Source organism: Vicugna pacos, chromosome 15, assembly GCF_048564905.1.
Source record: "Vicugna pacos chromosome 15, VicPac4, whole genome shotgun sequence".
Lineage (NCBI taxonomy): Eukaryota > Metazoa > Chordata > Mammalia > Artiodactyla > Camelidae > Vicugna > Vicugna pacos.
The window spans coordinates 51,015,553-51,043,027 of NC_133001.1; the positions used below are offsets into that span (position 1 = coordinate 51,015,553).

The 27,475-nt window shown below is 49.7% G+C and overlaps 2 long non-coding RNA genes across 3 annotated transcripts; one reads left to right on the forward strand and one right to left on the reverse strand.

The window, feature by feature from the left end:
- Positions 1–9,609: 9,609 nt before the first annotated feature.
- On the reverse strand, positions 9,610–12,010 carry LOC140685915 (uncharacterized). Of its 2 annotated transcripts, XR_012059376.1 has the most exons (3): positions 11,380–12,010; positions 10,986–11,144; positions 9,610–10,052 (listed from the first exon to the last, which is right to left on the reverse strand). It is a non-coding gene; the product is annotated as an uncharacterized lncRNA (long non-coding RNA). The 2 variants fall into 2 exon arrangements; XR_012059375.1 differs by having other exon boundaries at positions 10,986–12,010.
- Positions 12,011–12,101: 91 nt separating this feature from the next.
- Positions 12,102–18,190, forward strand: LOC140685916 (uncharacterized). Its single transcript, XR_012059377.1, has 4 exons — positions 12,102–12,576; positions 14,215–14,337; positions 16,971–17,387; positions 17,715–18,190. It is a non-coding gene; the product is annotated as an uncharacterized lncRNA (long non-coding RNA).
- Positions 18,191–27,475: the final 9,285 nt, after the last annotated feature.

Below are 27,475 nucleotides of genomic sequence, written 5' to 3' on the forward strand. Positions count from 1 at the left end.
TTCTTTCCAGGACCCGGGATTCTTGAAAATGTCCGTGGTCTGGCCACATTCGGACAAATAAAAATCAACAACATAGTCACTGAATGTGTAATATCCTTGAGATGGACCACAGTATCCCAAAGTAACCAAAATCTGGCACGGGGTGGGGGGGTGGGGGAAATAGTTGAAGATCTGGGCTGTTTTGCCTGGAGAAGGGAACATTCACATGCCTGGGGGCTGTCACGTGGAAGAGAGATTAGTCTTAGGCTGTGTGGTCTCCAGGGAAAAGACAAAAAGCCGTGAGTGAAAGCAGAGAGAAAAAGACTTCAGCACAACACAGCACAGACCGTCCAAAGTGGATGGCAAACGCACATGTAGCTACCACTTGCTGAAGTCCCACTATGTGCCGGGTGTTTTAGTGGTCACTTGGCATATTATTTCCCTTAATCGTCCCTTAACTCAGCAAGGCAATGGTGCTGATGCACGTTTCCCAGCTCCAGAAATGAAACTCCCAGTGGTATGAGGTCCTGCGTACCCAAAGAAGGAAGGTCAAGATTGAAGCCCAGACCCATCTGACTCCAAAGCTCTGTGTTAGAGAAGTTGCTTCAGCAGGTCACATGGCCCCACCTTAAAAGGCATGCAAGAAATTCATGGCAATGCTGAGCTGGGATCCGGCTGGGATGGGTGTGAGAACCCATCTCTTTGAGGAACATTTTCTGTCCCGAGTCTACCACTCAGATGCTACTAACTGCAAATCAAGAAAGAAAGTACCTGCAGCACAGGGAACTATGTTCGATATCTTGTAATAACCTTTGATGAAAACAAATACATGGAATATATGTATGTATATGCATGCCTGGGACATTGTGCTGTACACCAGAAACTGACACATTGTAACTGACTGTACTTCAATTAAAAGAAAAAGAAAGAAAGAAAGAAAGAAAGTACATGGTGCCTTTTTTTCTTTGTATTGAAATCATAATGATAGCAATCATGCCCGAGAGGTCTGTGTGTCTGCAGTGTGCCGGACAGTGTGGTAGACATATAACAACGCTGCTCCCATTCCTCAGTCCTCACATGACCACACCACGTGGTTCAAATAAACACACTTGACTCAGAGAGGCCAAGTGACTTGGCAAAGCCACACAGCACTGGTAGAAGAGCTCCAAGTCCATCAGGATTCTGAGAAAAGACCTGCCTCTCTGAGCAGAAGTGAATGTTTACACCAGGAGAGGCAGAAGAGTGTTCTAAATAAGGGGTCAGACTCCAGAGCAAGACCAATGTTCCAATTCCAGCCTTACCATTCCCTGCTATGTGACCTTCTGAAAGTTACTTGACCTCTCTATGCCTCAGCTTCCTCATGAGTGAGGTGGAGATGGTTGTAAGGATGAACTGAGCTAAAGAATTTAGATCTCTGACTGATCTTGGACTGACGGTGAGTACTATGTAAGTGTTGGGTTTTACCTGCATGGATAAAACTGCTCGGAAGTAACAATGGAGACTGTGGTGAGAGGGGCTCCCTGACTTCCCAGTTTGTTCACCAGGGTTGGCTGATCATCAGCTGTAACATCTCTGCTGGAGATGGAAGCAAAAGGCTGCTCTGCAGACGTGGGGTGCTCTCCTCAGCAAAAGCATTCCCTGCGAACTTGCTTCTGCTGGAACTTCTCGGGGCTTACCTGCCCTTCCAACACGTATGTTTTCACAAGCAGCTGGTAGGTCCCTGCTGAATCACTCACTGAAACAAAGAGGCAGGCTGGGCTTCCTCAGATAAAGGGGCCCTGTAGGGTATGAACGCAGGCAAGGCTTCACCTCCATAGTGCCGAGCGGGAGGGGCAGATCGGCCTCCCAGTTCAGGAGAGAGATCATCACAGCAGAAAGAACAGGATGAGTTAAAAAGAGAAGACGTCATTCACTAAAAATACTAAGCAAGCACTGACCGTCTATCAATATTTGCTCAGTCCTGAGTATTCCTTGCATTTGGGTGGGATAAAGGGCAAGATTCCGGAAGAAGGTTCGAGCATAGAATCAGAATGGCAGGGTTGAAAGGAGGGAGCAAACGCTGGTGGAGCCCTGCTCTGTGCTGGGCAGTCAGCAAGCGTCATCCTCTTCAGCCTCCTAAGGCTGATGATGCAGACCAATCAGATCAGACCGCAATGGTGATGAGGACCAATCAGATGAGACCATGACGGTGATGAGGACCAATCAGATGAGACCACCAGAGTCCCACTCTCTGCATTACACAGATTCTAGCTGGGGTACCAATGCTTGTGTCTGTTCAGGTTCAAATCCCACCCTTATCTCACCCACTCCATGGCACACACCCAAGACTTCTTTTAAACAAAGATCCTTTTGGGGAGCCACCAAAGGCTATTTTTTGCTCATAATGAGCTTCCAATCACCTAAAGGCCTGCACACTTTTCACACGTGCTGCTGTGGGGCCAGGAGCATGGATGTGCCAGGGTCAGCGCCCTCAGAGAGCTGACTGACTTCAGGAGTGGGCTGAGGTCCACCAGGACCGCTGGCTTGGAGACAAGGAGAGCCGAGGCCCCACCTCCTGTGTCCCCGGGGCTCCAGCTGACTATCCAAGGCCAGCAGCCACTTCAGCTGGGCCCACGGCTGCAAACAGCTGTGAGGAGGAAAGGCAGCTCCCCAAGTCCTATCCTGAGGAGAATAAAGCAAGGCCTATACAGTAATCCACAGCCCCGCAGAAACCAATCATTTCTCCTCATTACCGAGCAAAGAAATGCCTCTCAGGGCTCCTTTTCCTCCTCACAAACAAAATAAAACAAATCCTTCCTATGGATTTCATTTGCCATTTAATGCAACCTAATAATTTCCAATTGAAACCATATTTGTATTTGTATTGACTTATTAATAGCACATCCATTTTCCACGCAATAAAGCCTGAATATGAACTGATGACTTTGACCGAAATGCATTAGGTAGCATTAAAGATTAAATAAACACGGTTTCTATGAATAATGTTTAACGTCTTCTATTTGCCAGTCTATTGAAAATGGATCTCTGGGTATTTCAAGCTGGGGTTCCAAGGAGTGCATTTTGAACATATTATGAGTAATGACTCTGCATTAGGACAAGGAATAGTTTCCAGGCGACTGCTAGAGCTTGTTAGAACTCCAGTGTTTTCTGGTTCATTTGCACAAATCGTCCCATTGTTGACAGCAAAAGCAAAGCACCATGAGGACCAAACTGAATCCTATTCCTAATTCCAGAAAGCTGCTTAGAAGTGACTTTAAAGAGAACTAAGAAAACAATTCCTTTTTCTCCCCTCTGAGCACACTGGTCATATCTGTCCACTTTAATAAACACTGATCTTCGCTGTTTCTCCTTACACTGTGGCGGGCTGAATTTTACACTGGAGCTCAGAAATGGACTCCCTGCTGTGTCCGCCAAGAGAGAAGGAGAGGTCTTGGGTGGACATGGCCCTGGTCACTCCTCTCTGGGTCCCAACTCCTTATCTAGAGAAGGAAACAATTGGGTCAGATGGCCTGCGGGCCCCGAATGCTCTGGTATATCCTGGCTCTGTGATTTCACTGCATTTAAATGTTCTCTTTGACTTTGCATCCCAAGGGTCTGGGACAGGGTCTGACAGTCAAGGTCTGCAGAAAAGGAAGGCCAGACTTTCAGATACTTGGGCCACATTCAGAAGTCAGATTTTCCTGGTAAATATGCCTTCCACAGGCCAATAATTATAACAATATAACTATAGCTAATATAACTACTACTACGTAGGTGATATCTAGCTATGTAGCACCTCCTGTGGGTGGGCAGGAATCCAGGTAGGTTATGTACGTGACCTCCAATTGTCTCAATAATCTGCTAAAGAAGTTACCGCCGCTGCATACACTGGATGGCTTCCTTCATATGTAGTAACTGACATTATCCCCAAGATTATTATTAGGTGGCACAATGTTTTCACATGACTCTCTTTTTGATTCTGACTTTGAAGCTGATAGACGGGAAGGTCCCTGTGCCCATTTTACAGATGTGAAGGTGGAGCCCAGACAAGCCAAGGGACTGATGGGTTCCCCTCCCCAGTCCCTTCTTTGTCTTTCTCACCTGGCCTCTCTCCTTCTCTTCCTTCCTTGCCCCCAGGTTCTTTGTCTCCCTGCCTCCCTCCTACATTTTCCCAGCAACCCTCTCCATCCCACCCGCAATCTCTTCCACTTTCTCTCACTTCTTTCCTCCTGCTTCTGTGACAGTGAGAAGGGGGCTTCATAAGCTCGCAGGTGATGGGAAAGACAGGCCTTAAAACCTTTCATTTTAAAACCATGGGATGGGGGGAGGGTATAGCTCAAGGGTTGAGTACGTGTTTAGCCTGCACAAGGTCCTGGGTTTGATCCCCAGTACCTCCATTAATAACAAACAAACAAACGAAATAAACTAAACATTACCTCTCCTTCCCAAAAAGCTTGAAAATAATAAAATAAAAATTTTTTTAAAAGACACCATGTGATAAGAGGCAGGCTGAGGTCTACCCATGTGCCTGGGACGATACCTGACCCAGGACGGGGAGACCTCAGCCCTGGAGAGCCCGTGGGGAGTTAGCTCCTGAGCTGAGCTGAGCTGAGACCACTTTAGGTCATGGGAATGGCATAAGCCTGAGCAGGCCCGCAGGAAGAAGAATCTCCACGAGCCAGGCTGTGGGGAAGCACAGGCCAGGGCTCGGAGCCCCACGACCAGGCCAAGAAGAGGGAGGTTAAGCTATGGGCAATGGAGAGGCAGACAGGGTTCTAAGCCGGGGAGCAACATGGTCAGATGAATATGGAGCATTTGAAATGCTTTGAGCAAGAGGTCTTCTGGCCAATTTTTAAAAATAAACCAACTGGCAAATGCAGAAGGTGTCTGTCGTCAAATCTTAGCATGGTGGATCTAGAAAGGTCTTCAAACTTGAACCGATATAACTCCTAAATTTTAAAGGTGAGGAAACTGAGGCAAGGGGAATAGGGTCCTCCTTGGACTCGCCTGCCATGTGTCCCCCGTTCCCGATAGTCAGCTTTTCCTCATAAGCAAGGTTGACACGTCTCCTGTTGCCGACTGTTCCGTCTGCTCCCCTCCCTCCTCCAGCCTGGACCCCGGGGCCAGGAGGTTGGTTCCCCGCCCACAGCACTTCCACTGTCGTGCAGAACCACCTGTCACGTGGCAGGGGTGGTGCCGCAGCAGACGAACAATCGGCAGATTGTTGGTTACAGTTGTGCACAGACAACTGTATCAGTGTCCCTCACGCCATATGGCTGGGGAAGCCAGCAGCTCTGAGCCCGGCCTGGGAGAGGCTTCACTTCACCTGTTCCCTCCTTTTCAGGACTGGCTGTGCCCTGACCCAGGCTGTGGCTGGAATCCTCCTGGAGCAGCCTCTTCTAAAACTATTGTCACTCTAACCATTCAGGCTGCCACTAAGTAGTCCTGCAAGGGATCTGGGCTTCAAGTCTGAAGTTGGAATGATGATCTCCATTTAAGATGGAAAAGAACTGAGACCCGGGCTGAGCTGGATCACATAGTGGGTTGATGTCAGTGCCAAGATGAAAACACAGATCAGGCTAATTCCATGGCTGAGGCTAAGCCTGGGTCTCTGTCTCCAGATCTTTAGGGACTCCAGGTCCTGGCTTCATTCCAAAGCACTATTCACTGTCATGTTCTACTAAGCTGTGCTGAACACTCACTCCACCCCAAACCTGACAGAGGCCACAGGAGAATGAGCAAGACACAAGCTCCACCCTCCCAGCGCTCACAGTTTAATAAAAATAACAACAGTTAACCAGACACCGAGTGAATACCATGGATCAGATTTTATTCTAATTTCCATAGCAACCTTGGGGCGTCATTTTTGTGGTCCTCATTTTATAAATGAGGAAACTGAGGCACAGAAATGTTAGAGTAAGTGGTTCGTGGTCACATAGCTTTTAAGTTAAAAAGCCAGAATTCAAAACTCTGGCCACTTCCTCCCCGAACAAAATGAGAAGAAAGTAGAAGGGAAAAAACACGTACGTAAACCCCATGAAGGCCTGGTGGGTGGGGCGAGGCGAGCAAGGGCATCTGAGCTGGAGCCAAGGCTTCAATAGACAAATGTGGCATCCAAGTCAGGGCAAGTGACAAGATGCAGAAGAGGGCGGGATGTGCGGAGGGCGGGAAGACTCAGGGGGACGGCAGCAGAGCCAGGGGAGGCGCCGCGAACACTTGCTTCACATCCACGTGCCAGGCCCGTGCTTACATTATCTAATTTCATCCTTTCAACAGCAACCTCCTAAGATTACCTTCCCCTCTTCATTTCTCAGATGAGGAATTGAGGCTCATAGAGGTTAAGTAACTCACCCAGACCACCCAAAGCCAACCCATGCGCCCCTTCTAACATCTCCTGCCTCCCAAGATGTTGTGTTGTAAGAAAAAAATCAGTCCCTTGGACCAGAAGCCTTCAAGATCATGCACTTAGTCTTAAGTGGCTTTGAATCCTCTGGGGCGTGGGCCCACGGGAGGCCCTCAACACCAGGCACTGACTTTTGTACAGATTCCACCCTGGCCTGGTCCTTTTGTCCACAAAGCATCTGTTTATCAGGTGGAAACTGAGAGGACAGGGTTAGCTGGTCTTCTCCCACCAGCATGCTCAGCAGGGGTGACAAGTCTCTATCTGTAAGTGATGGGCATGGTCCCAGCGGGCTGGGAGTCCCGAGACTCGAGCTCCCGCCCTGGCTCTGCACACACGGTCCCGGGGGCGTGGGGTAGAGAGCCATCTCACCACTGTGATTCAGGTTTTCCATCTGGAAATTGGCTTCTTCTTTTTTTATATATATATTAAGAAAATGACACCTATATGTTGATAGGGCTTAAAGTGACGAAATCTTCAGTCCTGAGAAGAGACGTAGAGGAACAGCATGAGGCCCCCACGTGAGGCTGCAGAAGGAAGCCACTGGCCAGCTTGCCCAGGGGTATGTACAAAGCAGAGCATGTCTACAGCTCAGAGCGAAGAGCGCAGGACGTTTGCCTCCCACCTGGTGTCCCCTTCGCACAGCCGATCCTATTCTTCTGGCCCGCTCCAGCCCTGTCCCACTCAGCCTCTTCCCTCCCTGTCCCTCTGGCTGGGTGCATCCACAGAAAACCATCTGCCTCATCACAACGCAGTGACACCCACCCAAGCCCCAGCTCTCTTTTCCCAAGGCACTGGCGCTCTGAGCCTCATCTCTGACGAGGGAAGCAGGGCCTTTGTCTTCAGTGGAAGATGCCAGATCTCTTCCGTTGTCAGAAGCCCTTGTCCAGCCTTGTCCAGCAGAGGTGAGACAGTGCCCTACACTTGGCGTCAGAGCCCTGGGTCCAGTCCCAGCCTCTGGCTCGCCCCGTTGTTCTCTGAGCTTTGTTTCCTCATTTATAAATCAAGGCTTGGATGATTTCTAAGTCCCTTTCCAGTTCACAAACTCCTGTTGCTACTAGCATGAAGCTAGGAGAAACTGCTGGAATTGGTTGTTAGTGTAAGAAGCTTTGAAGAATGTGGCTCGACCGGTATCGTGGGTGCGTTCAGACCCACCCAAGCCTCCAAAAGAGGAACCGTCCTTGGTGAACTTTCCTCGAAGGATTCCTACCTACTCAAGACTTCCTGGGCACAAGAATCGAGCCCACAGAGATCTCCCTACCCAAGCCCAGAGCCACTTCACTAAATATATTCTCTTCACAATTTCAAGTTCAAATACACACCTGATTAGAAGGGAAGACAATGATTCTTTGCATAAAAACTTTTTTTTTTGCAGTTAAAAAAAAAAGTCTATTTTCTTCCTTTTGTGTTTCAGAGAAAAGTCCTTGCAAGGCGCAAGAAAGATTTCCTTTTCCCCCGAAAGATTTCAAGGTTAGCTAAACAGTGTTCTCCCATAAATAAGCATGAAAGCTGCATCCCCTGGGCTGATTTCTTTCAGTTGCACACTGACTACAACAACACCTAATTCTACACAGGACGCCAGCTCTCTCTGAATAATAACAGCTAAAATATGTAATACCAGTGCTTTAAAAAGCACGCGCGTGCGCACACACACACATACACACACGCAGAGAGCTGGGTAAGTTTAGCCCCACACTGTTACAGTATTTTGAAACGATTTTCAACATTTCTTGATCTCACACATCTTTGTTTAAGTTATCAGTGACTGTCAAGCTGTATTATCCTGTTGATCCTTTTGGTTTGTGTATTAGAGGGCAAATTATTTGTTTTAATTTGATCTTCTTTTCTATTGAAAACGTTCCAGTCATGCCTCTAGCATTTCAGTCACAACAGGGTGAGCTGTGAGTCCCGGAGGAGGAGAGATGCTAGCGCTTTTACGTGTAGGAGGGATCTTAGAATCGAGACCTGCTCACGGGAGGAAACTGAGGCCCAGAGAGGTGAATGGCTTGTCTGAGGCTACCAGCCACAGGGTGACAAAGACAGACTAGGAAACCCTGGTAGCCTGTCTTCCAGGCAGTGCTGTTGCTTCCACAAAAGCCTTCTCAGATTTTTACGGGGCCGTTTGTCCCAGTCCTTCACAAGCCTTTTTTTCTTCAGTGGATGTTTGGAGCATCTTTCAAATCGTCTTCACCTCCTATTTCCAAACCGCAAGGGCTGTGTTTCACTGAGGACACCAGTGTCGAACGCCAAAGGCTCCCTGCTCAGACACTTGCTTCGCCCAGCGGTGGGGCTGGAAATGGTCCTCCACGTGAGTGGGAACCAAAAACCGCAGCCTCTCAGTTAGGGATGTCTGGTATACCACGCATTCCGCTTGGCAGTGTCTTCCACACCCGAGAGGCAAGTGGGTCAGTACTTCTGGCAAGACACTGAACGGACTCGATTTAGTTGTCGCTCCTTATAAGACACCCTCCCAAACTACCTGTCCTCCCCCAACCCTGGTAAAGCACCCGCCTCCGTGTACACAACCTCCACCACGACGCCCTTTTGTGAAAGGTACCACAAGGGAGCAAGGTGGAAAACAGGGGTCTGGGTACAAAAAATAGTGATAGGAAGCTGCGGGCCCAGCAGACACACCAACTGGAGCTCGGTTCGGCTGGAGCATAGACTGTGGGCAGGCGTGGTGAGGCGGGACGTGGGAGAAGCGGGCGGAGTATGAGAAGCCTTGTGAACCACGTCAGGTTTGGATGGTATCCCAGGAGCAATGGGGAGCTTTGAAGGATTTTAAGTAACAGGGGGCATAATTAGATTTGGGTCTTTAAAAAAAATTTTTTTAAGTTGCTAAAGTAATGTATTTGTGTGCGTGTGTGTATGTGTGTTGTAACAAGTGAAACGACAGAAAGACAAATTAAGAAAAAGCCAATCTTTTGCCTCCACCCCTCCCTCCACCTCTCCCAACCCCAGATAACTGCTCTCATGGTCTGGTATACTTCTTTTCATGACTCCCCCTTTTACTTCAACATTTACGTACACACACATATATGGGCATCGGTTGACATTTTCAGTTGAAAAAGAATCATGCTGGGTGTATTACTCAGCAACTAGGTTTACCTAACTGTGTATCAGTGGCATTCCACAGCAATACACACAGACCTGAATCTCTCTCTCTCTCTCTCTCTCGCTCGCTCTTTCTTTCTTTGGACATAGATACACTTACATATATAATTTCACATAAATACGGATCATAGCAGATATGCAGAGTTGCTATTATTTTTAATGTTTTCTTCTTTCTTTTCTTTTTTTTTTTTTGTTTTTGAACAACTTGCACTTTAGAATTTACCCTCTGGCAATGACATAAGAAACAAACTAGAGGCAGGCAAAAACGGAGACTTGGAGAAAGGTGACTGCTATGGAGTCCAGGGGACAGAGGAGCTGGCCTGACAAAGGAGCTGGCCGTGGGGTAGCGTTACTTGGGGCACCCTCGCTGAGTGGTGGGCTGGTTCTGGAGATCCCAGTGTAAAGGAGGCTCCCAGCAATCTTGTGAGGCAGGATGATGCAGGAAAATGAGGTGAGTTTTTCAGTGGAGTAGAACTGGGTTCGGATCCAAAGCTGGGTTATTCTGGGCGAGTCACTTACACTAGCCGAGTCTCACTTTCCTTTCTCCAAAACTGGGGTGATCATTTCTGCTGCGTAGGATCTGTGTGAGGATTAAATAAAAGGATGTGTGTGGAAGGCACGTAACCCAGGCCTAGTGTGTGGTATACATGAGCAAATGGTGAACACGAAGCACTACTGCTCAGCCCAAAGAGGCCAGCTCCTCACCACCTGGACCCCTCCTCCATCTCCCACACCCCGGCCAGTGATGCTCATAGTAGGTCCCCATGTGTGTCTCCCAACAGAACAGGGCTGAGCCCAAGCCCGTGTCAGGGACCATCTCAACAGGAACCTGGAAATCTCCCAAAGAAAATGTCCCTGTTTCTTTGCTGAAGCCTTTCCTCAGAACACAGGCAACCTCTAATTCCACAGCTGAGCTAGATCTGGGGTACAGACTCCCGAGAGAGAGGCTGCAGCCCCTTTCATTCTTTGCCCGCAGCATGCAACCACTAGGGCTCAGATCTCTTCCTAGCTGGGAGTGGGGGTGGAATATGCATCTTAAGAGCCTGGAGGAAAAAGTCAGAGTTCAGCACAGACGGAGGGCAGGGGGCAGAATTCAGCCAGGAAACAGGTTGAACTGCAGACAAAGAAGTCTCGGCCAGGCTGGGCCCTCACGGCCTCTATCCGGATTCCTAGAATTTGCCCCGGGACAGGTATGTAATAGCTGCTTATTGAGTGACTAGGGGAGCAGAAGTGAGTTGACTCATAACTGAGAGATGCACTCACCAGGCATTCCTAAGGAAATAATGGTGAGAGACCAGGCAGTGTGGCCGGCCCACTGAGGGGAGGCAGCTTTAGTCAGAGGGCAGCTCTCAGAAAAGCACATAGACAAGGAGCTGTGCTCTGAGAGGTGCGAGGAATCCAGGCTGGTGGAGGAGCCTGGGGGTGGCAGGGAGAGGGGCAGCTCAGGGCTTTCTGGCCCTTGGCTCTGATGTTTCAGATCCACTTTTGGTAACTTGTCAGTCAGGGGACTCACCTGGGCTAGGTGCTGAGGGGAAGATCAGAGGAGAAATTTCCTTTCCTCTCCAAAGGCTGCATACACACACACACACACACACGCTCTCTCACACACACACACTCACACACACACACACACACACTCACGGCACACAGAATCTGGGCCTCCCTGGAGGACCTGCAGGGGAGGGCAAGAGGGAGACAGAGAGACAAGAGAAGGTGAGGAAGGGGGCAGGAAAGGGCTCACAGCTTCAGGGAACTCGGGCCACGGCCGAGCCCAGTCCTGAGAAGGGCCGAACAGCACAGCGTGGTGCCAGGGCCTGGCCTGGGTGGAAGGCCTTCCTCACGCTGCTTTGATTTGCTCTGTGATTTCCACAAGTCTTCCCACTGCCCTCACCTCCCCCGACGCCTGCCCTCATCTTCTCCATCAGCACCACAGGACCATCAGTCTAAGGCATCTCCGAGGTCACTTCCAACTCTGTAATTCTTTATGTCCTTGACTGCTTCGGTCGTCAATGGCTCCATGGGCCAAAGGCAGCGACAAGGCCTCCAAGAGCAGAGTGGTCAGGGAAGCCTTCTGGAAAACTTGGGATTGGGTGGCCACCACGGCCAGGGATGTCCAGGAGGTCTGGGGAAGGCCAGGTAGGATGGGCAAGAGACTTCGGAGAGGGCCTGGCTGGGGCCTCTTCACCACCAGGGCCTGGGGCTGGGGCTGGGCCTGGAAGCCAGGAGCCCCTTGCCCGGGCGCTGGCAGGCCAGGGCAGCAGCCGGCCAGGGAGAGTTTTCCCTGGGCTGCAGACAGTCTGGCTCCGGGCCCACCTCCCGGTGCCCTCGGCCTGACATCTTCTGGGCAGAGCCGCGGTGCCCAGGGAGCCGTGTGGATGGTGTTAGTAAACACGCTTTCTTGCGCCCAGCCTGGCAGGGCCTGTGGGCAGCGGGAGGGCGAAGAGCTGGCAGCTCCCACGGCTGGGCAGGCGGACGGGCGGGCAGACAGGCAGGCGGGCCACCCCGCTCAGCCAAGCCAAGGCCCAGAATGGAGCAGCTGCTCCCGTCGCCATGGAGACGGAGACTGAACAATGAGCAGGCAGAAATGCAGCATGGCCGCCTCGCACGGGGCCCCCGCTTCCACCCGGCCTTACACCGACACGCACACAGGCACACACATGCACACGCACTCACACATGCAGCCCTACACTGACACACACAAGCACACATGTGCATACGCACTCACAATCGCGGCCTGGGCCTCCCTGCTGAAGAGGTAGAAAGTGAGGACAGGAGGGAGGAAGTCGAGGAGGGACTGATGGCAAAGGAAGGAGAGGGTGAGGAGGGCAGGCGAAGAGGACCACTGCTCGTGGCTGAAAAGTTGAGCAAAAATCTTACCCTTTGACTCCGGCTAAAGATATATTTTTAAAACACAGCCAGTTCTTCAGAGGGTCACATGGTGCCCTGGATTCTTGTGTAACAGAAGTAAAAGGGGTTTCTATTTAGCCCAAGGCATCTGGACCCACATCACCTTAGATGCAGAAGTGGGTAGAGAAGAGAGCCTGATGCAGCTGTAAGTCCCAGGAAATTAGAAGAATGCTTTCTTAAATGGAGCTAAATCCCAGGTAATTTCTCCTTGGAGATAATGTGAAGGGGAGGCCGAAAGGTCTGGCCATAGTCTGGCAATGGGGAACCTGCAAGTCCTGGTCTCGGCCGTCAGGAAGGCAGAGAGAAGCTGCCCAGAGGCCTGAGGGGTGTGAGATGGGAGGGCGTGGGGGCCGGAGCAGCAGGAGAGCTGTGTTGGCTCTGGCTGCGGTGCTCACTGGGTGTTCCTGGGCACCTCCTTTGTGCACATGGACGAAGAAGAGTGAACTAGTCAACCCCTGTCTTCCAAGAGTGACCAGGACCCCCGGGGAAGATGGTGGGGTCCACAACAAGAGCACGCTTCCCTGTGTACACGCCCTCCCCACTCGCCAGCCGGCTACCTTTCCTCCTTCAGCCCCTGTCTCGTTTCTACAATGAAAACCCAGGTCTGAGAGCATCTGAGCCTTCCTGGCCCTTCTGTCCAAAGACTGACTCCACCTCTCAGGAGGTTGCTTGATTCTGGTGGCTTTGCCTGACTCTGAGCAGGTTGGGCACCTTAAAAAAAAAAGAAAAAAAAATAAGACAGGACCACTGGCTCAGTGGTATGATCAAGTGTGAGGGCTGAAAGGGACATTTTAGAGAGTATGGTGCCCACTATCCCGCCCAGGTCAGAAGGGATGCCCTTTAAAGATCACAGCGAGTGAATGTTAGAGCTGAAAGGGGAAACTTGCCACGTCTGACATCCCAGCAGCGCAGGCAGGGCAGCGGTGGGTTGGGGGACGGGGAACAAGAGAAAGGGGACAAGGTGGTGACCTCTTCTCTGAGGATAGAGTTTAAAAAGGGATATGGATTGAGGAGGCACGAGAAACAGAACACCTTGGGAAGGGGGAAGGGAGCTTGGAAAGCAAAGGGAAGCCTGGGTGGGGAGAAGTGCCTCCCAGTCGTAAATCTCGTCAGTGCAGTCGGGTTCTAGCAGGTTCCAGCAACTGCATGAAAGCACAGCTGAGAAGTCCTGAAGGAGCCACCCTCGGCTTCCGGCATCTGAAACTATAGGCACCATCAAAGATAAAACAAGACGTAGCATAACAGTCAAAGGAGGGGATGAGCTCTAGGACCAAGCCAGATCCCCTCCCAGCTCCCACTGCCCTCGCCTCTCGCAGGAAGGTTCTGGGAGCTCTAGGAAGCACTCTGCACTGGCTCAGAAGTGGCGGAGGGGGAACTCAAACCACGAAAGGAAGGATCAGAGAGAGATTCTCTCCCCCTCAAGAGCCACTTTAATAGATGAAAAAAGCCAGGCGATTTTTAATCATCACAAATTGTTTGAGCCTCTGATTCCATCCTTTGAAACCGGGCAGCCTCCCCAGGTCGCTCACTGATGCTCACAGGTCAGCGGTGGTCCAAGCTCTCCCTGCTGGCCAGGAGCCCACCTCCACGTTCCTCTCTGCTTCCGGGGACCCTTAGCCTGTCCTCCTGGTCCAGGTCCCACAGAGGCCAGGCTGGCGACCCCGCTTATCTAAGGAGATCTGACAACACTCCGGCCCTCAGGGGTATGGCCGCTGGCAGAACATATGGTGCATCGTAAATAGGACTTCCTTTTAGGAAATGAGCCGCTGTAATTAAATCCTCATTCATGTTTTGTAACATGCACACAGAGACAAATAGATCTTTATCCTTTGTAGGCACAGAAGAGAAGTGGCTTGTGGGGAACAGAGATTCTCTGGTGTCAACCCTTCTGAAAGGCTTCCTCAAACCAGGTGGAGGGAGAGCGTGGAATTCTTAAACCCAGCCACTGGCCCAGGCGGGTGAGTGCCTCTCTTGGCTGCCTCCGGGACAAGTGAGGGAGCGCTTTGGAGTGGAGGAAGATACTTGCCTCGGATTTGGGCGGAGGAAGTGATCTCTCTCCCCATCCTGCAGTCAGTCGTACGTCAGAGTAAACTGGGGAACAAAGACTAAATTAGATTTATTTCAATTGGGTTTAATTTGATTCCGTTCCACCCAAATGAGCACCGGCTGTGAGCTGTGCACGGGGCGAGGCCCCAGGGAGGGCCCCGGAGAGGAAAAACCACGGAGCCCTGAGGGATCCCGCGGCATCCAGGTCCAGGTCCAGGTCCAGGTCCACAAGGAGGGGCAGCTGTTTGCTCTGAGGAGTCTGCGGAGGGAGGATTTCCATCACAGAGACCAGGGCGAGCGTGCTTCCCCGGGCAGAAGGATGGGTGTGCAGACAGGAAACAACGTGCTGAGATCTGTCCAGTGTTAGAGTTACAACATTTGTGGGGTGTAAGGCTGCAAAAAGGAAGAAACTGGACGTCCCTCCTGTTTTTGGCAACTGACGGGACTCGATGTTCAATTTCCTCAGAAATGTAATTTTATTTCACAAGGTCATCACACATCCGTCATCTTGCACACAGTAGGGTAAGAACAAAACAAAATAAACCAAAAACCTGAGCCAAACTAAAACTGTTTCTCAAACTGAGTGGTGGGCAGAAGGCACAGAGCTCAGCTGTGCAGACTTCCCGGGGGTCAGCCTTGAGTCATTAGCAAACCCTCAAAACTACAAACACCCTGGGTTCCTCCCTGGAGTTACAGCTTTGAAATCGGTGGAAAACCACAACGCAGCTTTGAGAGGCAAGCACTGTGCGGTGGGCTGAGCTCTGCGCGGTTCTTACAGGTATCTCCACAAGCTGCGCCTGGCCTGGCCACACCCCGGCTTGCTGTGGGGCTTCTGGTAGACCCCAAGGAGGCTAAGTCACAAAAACCAAAGCAGTAATACAAGGTAGAAAGTGCTGTGGGCCATTTGAAAATGACATATGAAGTGCCAACATCTTTAAATCCCAGAAGGAGGAGAGGCTGCGTCCCTTAGGGCTCAAGACCCCTGGTTTGCCTTGTTGGAATCCTGACTCCAAAGCATAATAAATAGCTGTGTGACTTTTAGCCAAGTACCTAACCTCTCTGTGCTCTGGTTCCTGCTCTGTGAAATAGGAGTTATAACAGTGCAGTCCCCTCCTAGGGCTGTTGTGACAATCACTTGAATCAGTATTTACAAAACACCTTAGACAATGCAGGATATGTAATTAGTACCTTAAATGTTATTATTGTTATTGAATGAATGGTTTCAGTAGATATATAGGGGGTGCGAGGTAGGGATATAAAGAAGCCATTCTAGATGAAGAAAATTCTGTTAATTCCAGACAGATTTCCAAAGTAAAAATAAACTTGCCTTGTCGTCCTTGTTCAAAGATGAAACGGACCATCTCAGGAAGGCGCATCCATGTTTTGCCTGACAGGGACACCACAGAAGGGTGCCAAGCACGCTGGCACTTGGACTGGATGACCTCTGAGGTCCCTTCTAGCCCTGAAATTCTGCGATGTTCGTTCTGTCACACGCAAAGGGGAGTCTTCTCCCAGCGTTCCCTGAGCTGTGAACAGAGAAGCGAGGGCTCAGAGGCTGAGACGCTCCCTGACACGTCCTGCCGGAGGGGACCTCCAGGGCGTCCCGTAACCCTCCCGGGATAACACTGCGCACCACTCAGAGGCTCTGCACCTTGAATGCGGCCCGACTCTTTAATAAAGAAGGGGTCAACGATAGTTAGGGAGCTTTCGTTTTCTCTCTCTCAACATCATCTTTTCATGTACCTTCACTTAGAGATTAGGAAACTGAGGCCCAGGACCTTGCCCAACATCACATACAGCTACTCACTGGCTGAGCCATATGCAAGCCCGGTTCCCATCCTCCCTGATCTCAGTCACCTCCCACCTCCATAAGCTGCTCCACAGTTTACAAAGGGCTTTTAAGTAGATCGCTGTGATCCATCTCAGAGCAGATGTCAGTGGACCCACTTTACAGAGGAGTCAACCAAGGCACAGAGAGAGGTGAAGTGCACAGTAGAACCGGGATTCGACACTCGTCTCACGGTGCCCTGTCCATCCAGCGCCCTCTCTTACAGCTCACCTCCAGCCACATCCTCACCCTCACTGCTCTTTCCATTGGCCGAGCTCTCAGTTCCAGGGTGTCTACCTAGACGGTCCTTCCACCTCCATGACGACTTCCTCTCTAAGAAACCGCTCTGTCTATAAGCTGAATTCTTCCTTCAGGAGCACCTCCTCACACTTTCCACCATGTCCCCCTATTTCACTTTGAGCAAAAGAGCAGTTTTCACATGGATAATTACACTTTGCATTCACTTAGCACTTTCCACTCCCTACAACACTTTCCCATCTATTATCTTGTTTTATCCTAATAAGCCCATGAGACTGACAACGTTCTCCCTGTGCACAAATGCACAAAAGAGGGCACAGAGATGGGAGCATCTGCTTCCGGGTCACCCAGCAAATGGATGGTAGGATGAGGGCAGAACCTAGTAGATTTCCAGACCAACGTGCCTTCACTCAGGTTGCAACATGCATTTCTCACCATGAGTTGTATTTTTCTCAACAGTGTGTCATGAATCACTTTAAAGGAGAAGAGCATTTTGAGTTTCAGAAATGTCAAATTAGCCAGTTGCTACAGGAGGAAAAAATGCTGGCCAGGAGTCACGAGCGGACTTTCTAGGCTCAGTTTTGCCGTTCACTCCGGGTGTGACCCTGGACAAGTCCTTTCCAGCCAGCCTCACTTTCCTCACTGCCAGATGGTGGGACTGGACCACACCCACTGGAGGCCGCTTCCAGCTTCCAGAGTCTATGTTCCTAAATTCAGAACCGACTGGTAGAAAACAGGCAATTTTCCTTGACGCTCCACCTTGGAGAGACACAAAAAAGGAACAGAGGGGCACCAAGAAAGAGCGCTCGGGGAGGAAGCGAAAGTCTTTCCCTCATCTTCTGGTGTTCGGTGAAACGGTCTCCACTGGAATGCCAGGTAAGTGAGTGGAACGTGAGTGTGCATTGTTCTGGTCTCTGCGTGATCCAGTAATTTAATCCCGACACCGCTGTGTGAAACGTATTCCTGTTTGCATGGGGGAGGCCCGTAGGTTTTTAATTCTTCGGTGGGAAACAAAGGCCCTCATTCACTAAACAGTAACTCAAGAGGGTCGTTTCTGCTCTTACCAGTCAAAAAATGTTGTCTGGCCACGAGATCTCATCATCGGACTCGAGAGGCCAAAGAAAGCTCTTTTTACACTGGGTCCCTTTCATACGCGGTTAAAGCCCGTGTTTGCATTTTCCCCCTTGCTGAATAAGGTCTCAGGTTTATTTTATAGAGAAATACATCAAGCCAGAGGCTTTAATGACAAGATAATGAGCAGAGGACGACTCTATTGGCTGCAAAAGGATTTGTGTTACAGAAAACAAAGTGACTTTGCCATTTGTTTTTGGAAGAAAGACTCGGCGGCTCCCTTCAATGGTGAGCTGGGGGTGACTTCACACATCCATAGGACAAATTTCTATCTCATTTACAAAACTTCCCAGGGAACAGTCCCTTCATTCCCAGAGGAGCACACAGAAGACATCTAATTTATGGCCCGAGAGCTGTGATACAAATTTATTCAGAGAAGACAAACATGTCATCTTCTAATGGCTCCTGAAATATATAAGATAGAATTACATTCCCAGCGCGGACCATAACACAGAAGGCTGTCTGTCTTCCTGTCTCACCCATTCATTCAAAGACCCCTATGTGGTTAGTTTGCGAAGCACCGAGGGAGGCCAGGGAGGGCGGGGCTGGACCAGTTCTGGCGGCAGGATCCGTCATCCTGCCGCCAGAACTTCAGCCCTGCCCTCCACCAGCTTGCAGTTTTGTTAGGAAATCAACTGACTACATATTTGCCTGAAATACAACGAATTCTTCTTTGATAAAAACTTGAAAGGGGTCAAGACAAATTATTACAAGAATTCCAAGGAGCGAGTCATCACAGCTGATTGGAGCTTCAAGGAATGTTTTAAAATAAATAAATAAATGATAAGTAGGTAGGCCTAGAGGGACCTGAAGCAGTGGCACAGCTCACTAGAACCTTCTGTGGTGATGGAAATGTTCTGTCTGCCCTGAACAATACAGTGCGGCTGTGGGGTATCTGAAACATGACTGAGAAACCAAATTTGATCTTTATTTTTTTAATGAAAATTATTTTTTGCATTTTTATTGTAGCAAAACATGTATAACATAAAATTGACCACTTTCATCGTTTTTCAGTGCACAATTCAGTGGCATTAAGTATATTCACCACTATCCATTTCCAGAAATTTTTCATCATCCACAAACAAAGCCTGGTACTCACTGAAACAATAACTTCCCATTCTCCCTGCCCCACCATCCCTGTTCTACTCCATTCTACCTCTGTCCTACTTTCTGTCTTTATATGAATTGCCTCTTCTAAGTAACTCAGATAAATGAAACTGTGCACTATTTGTCCCTTGGTGTCTGGCTTCTTTCGCTTAGCATGTTTTCAGGATTCATCCATGTCTCAGCATGTGTCAGAATTTCCTTCCTTTTTAAGGTTGAATAATATTCTATTGATGCAGGTGGCACTTGTTGTTTAGCCATTCATCTGTTGATGTTTTATGTAACCGACATAAACTGAGAAAGCCACTGAGGCTGGTGGCTAATATATTGGATGCTGTGGATCCTTCAGATCCTCCAGGTCTGGGCACGTCTGTAGGTGGGAGTATGTGTGAGTGAGGTGGTGTGTGTGAGGGTACACATCTTCTCAAACACACTGGCTCAGAGATGTAGTGTTGGGATGAGGAGAACTCAAAAGGAAGGAACCTCCGTGACCACAGGCTGAGAGAGAGGTGAAGATACAACCTTTTGGAAAAGTGGAAGGTGCTGGTGGCTGAAGCACATGATCAGGTAAGAGAGATCAAAAATCAGACTCGAAAGAGAGCCGGAGCATGAATGGTCTTGGGTACCAGGCTAAAAAATCGGAATTATTTCACAATGAAGTCTTTCTATTTGCACAAGTGCAATATGCATCTTCACATCCTTCCAATCATCCTTCTTGTTACTGTGTTATAAAGAATCAGGATCAAAAGCTGGACGAATACTCGCAGGACTTCAGCTGTGAAGTATATAACGTCTACAAGTTCCAGTCTAGAAGGCAGAGAAATTAGACAGAGATCGTTAAAGCGGAAGGAAAAAGTCCTCACTTCACAAAAGGATTCACTGGAGACTCCCTTTATATAGTGTGCTCCCTTAGGCACTAAAAATAGGATTTAATTTACTAAAAAATGCATTTACAAGATTTCCAGGTTCATGGGGGCAGCACCAAGCAAAGCCCGCCTTCAGAACCATTGCTCCTTGTAGGACCTAAAACATAGTTTTAGGTCAGTTTTTCTCCAGATTAGTTGAACAGCAAGGAGTCATGAAAAGAACTCAGGCCTTCAAGCCCGAGATATCCTCTCAGGTAAGTGAACTTATCAAATATGCGGCGTCCCCATCTGCCCAATAGCGAAATTCACAACGGCCTTGCAGGCCATTGTGTGACGTACCTCATCCAACATCTAGAAGGTGGCAGGAACACCAAAAATTGGAGGGTAGAGAAAGTCAGAGCCTTTGAAGTTACATTGCTTACAAAACAACCAAATGACCAAAATGGGCAAAATGTCAGCATTCAGGGCATCTGGTGGGGTGTGGCTTAATGGAATGACGCGGGTAAGAGATCTGAGTCAAAGTCGTATTGCCTCACTGAATCTCCAAGGGGTGGCTGAAAAGTCTCTGTTCAAAGCTGGCAAAGCAGAGACTCACAGTTGCCGCCCCAACGCCCTTCCCTCTGCCGCAGGAAAATGCAGAGATACATTCTCCCTTCTCTACGGCCGGTGGGAACCGCCCCTTGCATCTCTGTGTTAGCTGATCTTTCAAAGGCACGATTACTTTCAGCAGGAGAAAGTAGATTACTTTCAGTAAGAGAATTACTTTCAGTAGGAGGATTACTTTCCTGCAGGAAACAAACACTGACCCTCCACTCACATTTCCAGGGCATCCCTGACCCAGTGTTGGGAGAGCAACAAGGGACCTCGGCCCTAACTGGGGACTGTGATGACAGACGCTGCACGCTAGCTGAAAAGCAGCATATTCATGAAATTAACCCAGAAAAAGTTGGGGAAATACACAGATAAAGGAATTTCCAAGACTAGCAATGCTCTGCTGACACCACCAGTAGATCACAATTGTGTGTGTGTGTGTGTGTGTGTGTGTGTGTGTGTGTGCTGGCAATCATGACTTGCATTTACATGGTATTTCATAAGTTCTAAAGATTTTCATATCCATTCTATCACTTTTTCCATAAAATGCGTTGATATCCATGGGAATTCTAATATTCCTTTTTTTTAAAGCTCAATCCTACATTGGTTACATTTCCCCTCATTCTCTGCCTTCATATAACCTACGATTTCCGTGCAAACCGAGGAGCTTAATAGCTCCAAACCCTTGTTTGTTCTTTGTTTGCTTTCTGGAACGTCTTCCCTCAGTATTGTTTTTCCTTGAATATCTCCTTCTTATCTGTAAGATGAGTGTTGCTTCCTCCAGGTCCAGACGCCCAGCTTTTCAGGGGAGGGATTCCACCGGACTGGTGTCTGCCCCCCCATGTCTGATGCCCGGGTCAGCGTGGCAGGGTCACCGTAGAATTGTGGCTGCCGAGGAGAGTGAGACTCAGAGAGGTCTGATCGTCTGCTTGGCTTCACAGAATGAATTCACCAGAATGTGGACTAAGACCCATCCATCTGACTCCCAGCCCCACGCAGCCACTGAGCGCCTTCTGCCCAGAGGCTAGAAGGTGGCCATGCAGAAGCCGGGTCCGGTCCTTTCTGCAGCTGGGGGCTTTTGGACCTGCTGGGCCCTGAGCCCCCCAAGGCCCCCTCTGCCGTGGGGCCCCCAGCACACAGGGTAGTATTTCCTCTCCTCGCTCCTCAGCGGAGGAACAGCCTTAAAGGAGTCTGGAAGCTCCTAAGTGACCGTGTCTTCCCCGCTGTATCAATTTCTAGTTGCACAGGGAAGGGTCGCAAAGGATGTCTGGGGACACTTTCATCCGGGCTTGGGTTTTACTTCGTTTCCTTCCTCACTCCCAGTAGCTCGGCCAGTGCCCTGACACAAAGTTGCCGGGCCTTTACAATTATTTATAATCTCATTTTAAGTGTCCGTGAACTTTTTAAAAGCCTCCATCGCCGTGTTTATTTGGACACAGGTAAGATTATAATCCACACTGATGCATTTGAAAGTAATTGTCTTGGGGGAGTATAGCTCAGTGGTAGAGTGCATACCTAGCATGCACGAGGTCCTGGGTTCAATCCCCAGTACCTCCATTTAAAAAAATTAATAAATAAACCTAATCACCACCACCACACCCCCCAAAAAGAAAGTAATTGTCTTGTAAATATTTGTCTGATGAATCCTAATTGGTTCCTGGTCACTGAAGTGAAAATCATTTTGGTTGAGTCAAGATGCTGTGATGTTCTTCAGACCACTCACAATAGATGTTCAACACATGAATGGTGTGGGGGGGAGCATTCGTGGGACCAAGGGTGGCTGGTGGACAATCCCTGCTCCCTCCACAAGGGCAAACAGATGAAAAGTGTAGCTGGAGGAGCACAAGTGAGTTACTGAAAGGACGCCAGCAGGAGAAATGATCATTTGGACCAAAGGAAGCCGTGCCGGAGTGAAACCTTGAAATTAGATTAAACTGCTTCAACGAAGACAAAAGAGAAGAGTGGGGGGTGGGGTGCGGAGAAAACATGAGTTCCCCGAGGTACAGAGATAGAGCAGGGCCCGATGGGACCTGGAACCAGGCTGGGAAAGAGCTGGAATGACTCAGCGGAGACACAGAGGGAGACGTGGGAAGGAAAAACCAAGGGGAAAGGGAGAGGGGAAGGAGTTCAAGGTTAGTAAGTGAGAAGAGAAAGGCAGCCTTGTGTCTTCTCCTTTGTCCCACAAAGTAGAACAGCAAAGGTTGACAAGAAAGTTATTGATTGGCCATTGGTCACTCTTTCCCCTAAGCAGAAGTGGGTTTTCTGTAAAGTTAATGAAACTTAAGCTTCAAGACTCTCAATCCACCAACTTACTCCAGAGCCTTAGCAATAGGCTCACCTGGTTTTAGAAAACTTGCAAAACTAAGTTCTTTCAGGGGTGAGTGATTTAGAACACGGCCTCCCTCACTCTGATGCCCTCTGGATTATCCTTCCTTGGGTCCTGGTGGCAGTGCGCTGGTCACAGGCATGTTTGCAATCCAGCTAAGGGGAAATTGCTATGATATACTGACTGCACAAATACAGCGTAAAACTTACCCACACCATCACGCAGGATATGGAGAAACTTGTTTGTCAAAGTTGTCCATTCAAAGAATATTTAAGATTCATCTCTGCCTAGGATTGTCTTGAAATCCTACAGTCCTTCTATGCCAGACACTTGACGGAGGCCTTTTCAAAATTTTTAATTATGAAATTGATACTTTTCTAAAGTATAAATAATTTTTAAGAAAATATTAGCCATTCCATGCTAGAGAAAAGACTGCATTATCTTTCTAGGCTCTCTGTAGAGACGGCCATTACAAAATTGTCATCGTACGAAGAGACAATCAAAAAACCGAAGGAAGCGTTATCACTGAGGTATCCCAGGCGGTTAACTCAACTGTCTTGGGTTTTCTGGCATTTGTGATAATTACAGCGTTCCGTGCTTTTATATGAGATTTTTAAATTTTTCTTTTATCCTGAATAAATATTTCCTTTCATTTCTAATTTTGTTTCTGTGATTTTGTAAAGAGGATCCCCACATTGCGTAAGCCTCAGGCCCCGCAGACTACACCCGCCCTGCCCTTTCCTGTCCCCACCCTCTGCCAGGGATCACCCCAATCCAGTCGTGGGGATTCGGCCTCAGACACTCCTTCTTCTTGAAACTCTGACCACGAGGTTCACTAGCCTGTGGCTCCAGGGAGACAGACTCAAGAGAGTTAACAGTGTTTCTGACACCACTCTGGTGAATAGTCTAGGGCCCTGGTTCCAAGTAGCCACTCCAGACACACCTTGTAAGGAGGTCCGGTGCTCAGAATGTAGGCTGACAGAGCGACAGTCCATAGCCACAGGCTCATTAGTAGGAGGACAGAGTGGGGAACTGAGGCCCAGAGCAGGGACAAGCATCCAGAAGTTTCCATTTGAAATGTATGGAATGGACATTTCTGCCTTCCAGGCACTGGATCTGATGCTAAAAATCCAAAGAGGAGTAAGATATGGCCCTACCCTGGGGAAGCACAGATTCTAGCCAAGCAAACAGTCCTGTGGGTAGGTCACAATGTAACACAATGAGACAAGGCCTTAGAATCCAGATCTCCTGCCTCAAGACCCAAGACCATGAAGTGTTTAGGATGAAGGACTCATCAATGGCCAACCTAGTTACCTGCTAGCTTCCTACCAAGTCAACCAGAGAAGAGTCCTTATGAACTCATCACCAGACTTACCACTGTTGGGTCTTCAAAGTTCTTCATTATATTAGGGATTTTTAAACAATGTAACAAACAGTATATGGGACTTCCTGTGTGCCAGAAATTGTCCTAGGAAGTCTGTGTAGATTAACCAGTGTAATCCTCATAGAGATACCGGAGGTAGGTGGTGTTAGTCCCCTTTATAGATGGAGAAACAGAAGCATGGAGAGATTAAGGAACTTGACCGTGATCACAGAGCCAGGAGAGGCAGGGTGGGGCCCCAGGGGCCCCACCCCAGCCGCCTGGCTCCCGAGGCTGTGTGCTGACTCTAATCTGGAGATGCCTTGCTATGCTGTCTGCACCCAGACCAGAGTTCATGAGGATCCATCGAAGCTGGGCAGCCAGATCAGGTGAAGGGAAGGTGGGAAGTGGGGGCTGATTCCTAGAGGAAACTTGAGCAGCACAGAAGACAGATCCCTGGCATGGAGGTGGGATCTGGGCTTGAAAGTCACATGATCTATCTGCACCTCAGCTTCGTCCCCTGGAAAATGGGGACAAAGTTTCATCCAGCCAGCCACAAAGTACCCAGGTGGGGATCCATGCTGCTCCATGTTTGAAATTTCTGGGGAAAGCAGGGGAGTATTCAAATAGGGAGAAACAATGAAAAAGAATTTTAGCCAAGAGACACTCCCTGGGGAATTTGATGACTGCCTCAACTAAATACATCTCTGGGTAAAATGGTTTGTGTTTCTGATTCTGCACTGACGGGTTTGCAGCTTCACTGAACCACTCCTAGAAAAGGCCAAGCCCACACTCACCCAGTTCCTTTACGGGAAGATGCCAAAGACAAACCGATCAGGAGTACCAGCCATGGATTATTCTAGTCTCAGACCTGAGCTGCCCTTGTGTTTCACCCCACTCCCCAGGCACCCCGCTCCCATCACCCTCCAAGTTCACGCTCTATTTCAATTTATACCTACCACTTAATTTCACACCATATGAGTCATGATCCACAAGTCCAAAAAAGAATCCAAAGAATTCATTACAACAGTTAAAAACACCACATCCAGCTGCTGGAGTGCTGGTTTTCCTCTCTCACCTGGGGATCCAGGTGCTGAGGGGTGAGAAAGGCACACAGATGCCCACGAGCTGTTCTTCCTGGGCCCTGGGATTGGGAACGGTTGCGCGGGAGGGCAGGCAGCTGGGGGCAGTTCAAAAAAGAGAAGAAATGTTAGAAGGGTGACACTCCCTGACCCACATCAGCTGTTCGAAACCTCCCTCGCCCCCAGGAGTTCGGAGGTTTTCTTGAGTCTGTTGGCAGATTTGATCTCACACAGTATTCTTGGAATCTGTGAAGTTTATCTTTCCCATTCTTGTCCCTTTTGAGTCACCAGCCATCCCCTGTAGGATGTCCCTCCCTCCAGGAAGGCTCCCGTCCCTCCTCGCCAGACGGGATAGCGGACCCTCAGCACCCTGTGTTTAATGCATCCTCAGAATGTGCACACTGAATCATAACAGCTATTCCTCGCTTGTCTCTCCTGACTAGGCTGTAACTGACCTGAGGGCAAAGACTGGCGTAGGCATCTCTGTAGGAGCAAGCACAAAGCAGATGGCAAATAAAAGTTGACTGACCTGAGCCCCACCCTGTTAAGGCGTTGATGTGTGCCACCCCCCCCAAAAAAAGGCATGTTGAACTCATGTTGACACAGAGATCCAGAGAGAGCACCAAGCAAAGATGAGGGCGGGGACACGTCTACAAGCCAAGGGATGCTAAGGCTTGCCAGCGTCCACAGAAGCTGGGAGCGAGGCCGGGGACAGTCATCCTAGACAGCCTTTGAGAGAGCATGGCTGTGCCGACACCTTGATCTCAACCCCTAGTCTCCAGAAGCGTGAGAAATAAGTTTCTGCTGCTTTCAGCCACACCAACTGTGGTACTTTGTTGTGGCAGTCCTGAGAAACTGACACGCCCCCCCACCCACCTCCCCTCCGAACCCCAGTTCTTCCCCTGAAACACAGCGTTGGCTCGGAGAGACTTCAGTTCTTAACTCTTTCCTGCTCCTTGGGGCCTATTCCTCATTCTTTCTTATTGCACAGTCTGGCCTGAGGAAAAGGTACAGGGGATTGGCTTCCATTGAGTGTTGGTTAATGGGAATGATTTTTTTGTAGCCTCCAAGTATTTCAGGTGGCCTTGAGGATGCGAGCAGAATTTGAGTCCCCAAGAAGCCATTTCCAAAATGAATATGTCCTAGAGAAACATTCAGTGTCCAGCAGCGGCCAGTGCCTGTGTCTGAGCGACTGGGAACCAGATCCTTCCTCTTCACCTCCCAGGAGGATTTCCCAGTCTCCCAGGGCACGTCGGCGCCAGGGAGCCAGAGCCCCCTGTGCTGAGATGACAGGAAGCCGGGTGGCGGGATCTGTCCTCCACCCCACAAAAGACAGGAAATCCAGAGCTGAAGGTTGCAGCTCTGACCTCAGCTCACCCCCGCATTGTGTCGGGCCCGGCATGAAAGCTCGGGCGGCACAAAGGCCTCTAAAGAAAGTGATTAGGGCCTGGCCCCGTGGCGAGGCAAAGGGCCACCAGCCCAACCCCACGGCCCCAGCATCACGGGCCACATGGACCTGCCGGCCGCCCCCGAGTCCCCAGGAAGGGGCGCACCCAAGGCTCCTGACAAACCAAGCTCCTGGGGCTCAAAGGACAGGCTTCCCCCGAGACCCCAGAAGAGCAGGGCTGGGTGAGAGCCAGAGGGACCAGAGAACTGCATCCTCTCCCCGGCTCTGCCAGCTGGGCTGGACCTCAGTTTCTCCATATGTAAAATGGGAATAAACACCACCCCCCTCAGGAGAGATTAGGCAAATCGAGTGAGCTCTCCGGTAACAAGAACCCCTTTAACTTGTGGGGTGTTTTACGTTTACAGAACCCTGAGATCCCTCATTTCATTTCATCCTCTTTGCAACCAGTGAGGTTAGAATGACCACAGCCTGTTACAGATGACACCATGGCTCCAGAGAGCTCAAGTGTCCCCAGTCCAGAGGAGAGGAAGAGCGAGCTACTTGCGTCACCCCCTTCCCACATCCGCCCCAAAGACCCCAAGCTCCCTGGGCCCACTCATCACGCCCTCTGCCAAGACGGAGGGCAGACCTGGATGCGCGGAGGGCAGGGGAAGCGGGGGCGGGAGCTGGGTCCCGAAGCTCTGGCCATGTCTGCTCAGGTTTATCCTGGGATTTCTTAACCCAACCCACTAGATTTTTTTTTAATTATAAAAATCATCCCTTACTTTCATTAAATATTTGTCATAAGCCTTGTCACTGTATGGCCTCATTTATTCCTCACAAGAAACCAAAGCGCTGGCTGCTTCGTCCCTACTTCCCAGTGTGGAAACTGAGGCCTGCCGAGGGCAGTAAGCGGCACAGGGCCGAGGGGGAATCCGGATACGCTCCCAGGCTTTCCCGTCGAGGGCCTGCGGTCTCAACCCACGACACGAAAACGGCGCATTTGGGAAGGGGAGGGGGTCCCATCACATCCTCTGATTGTAGCTGTAAAGGCTGCTGCACTCAGAAAGGTGTCACAGAGCCACGTGGCGGAGGGTAGAACTTGACAGGAACAAGA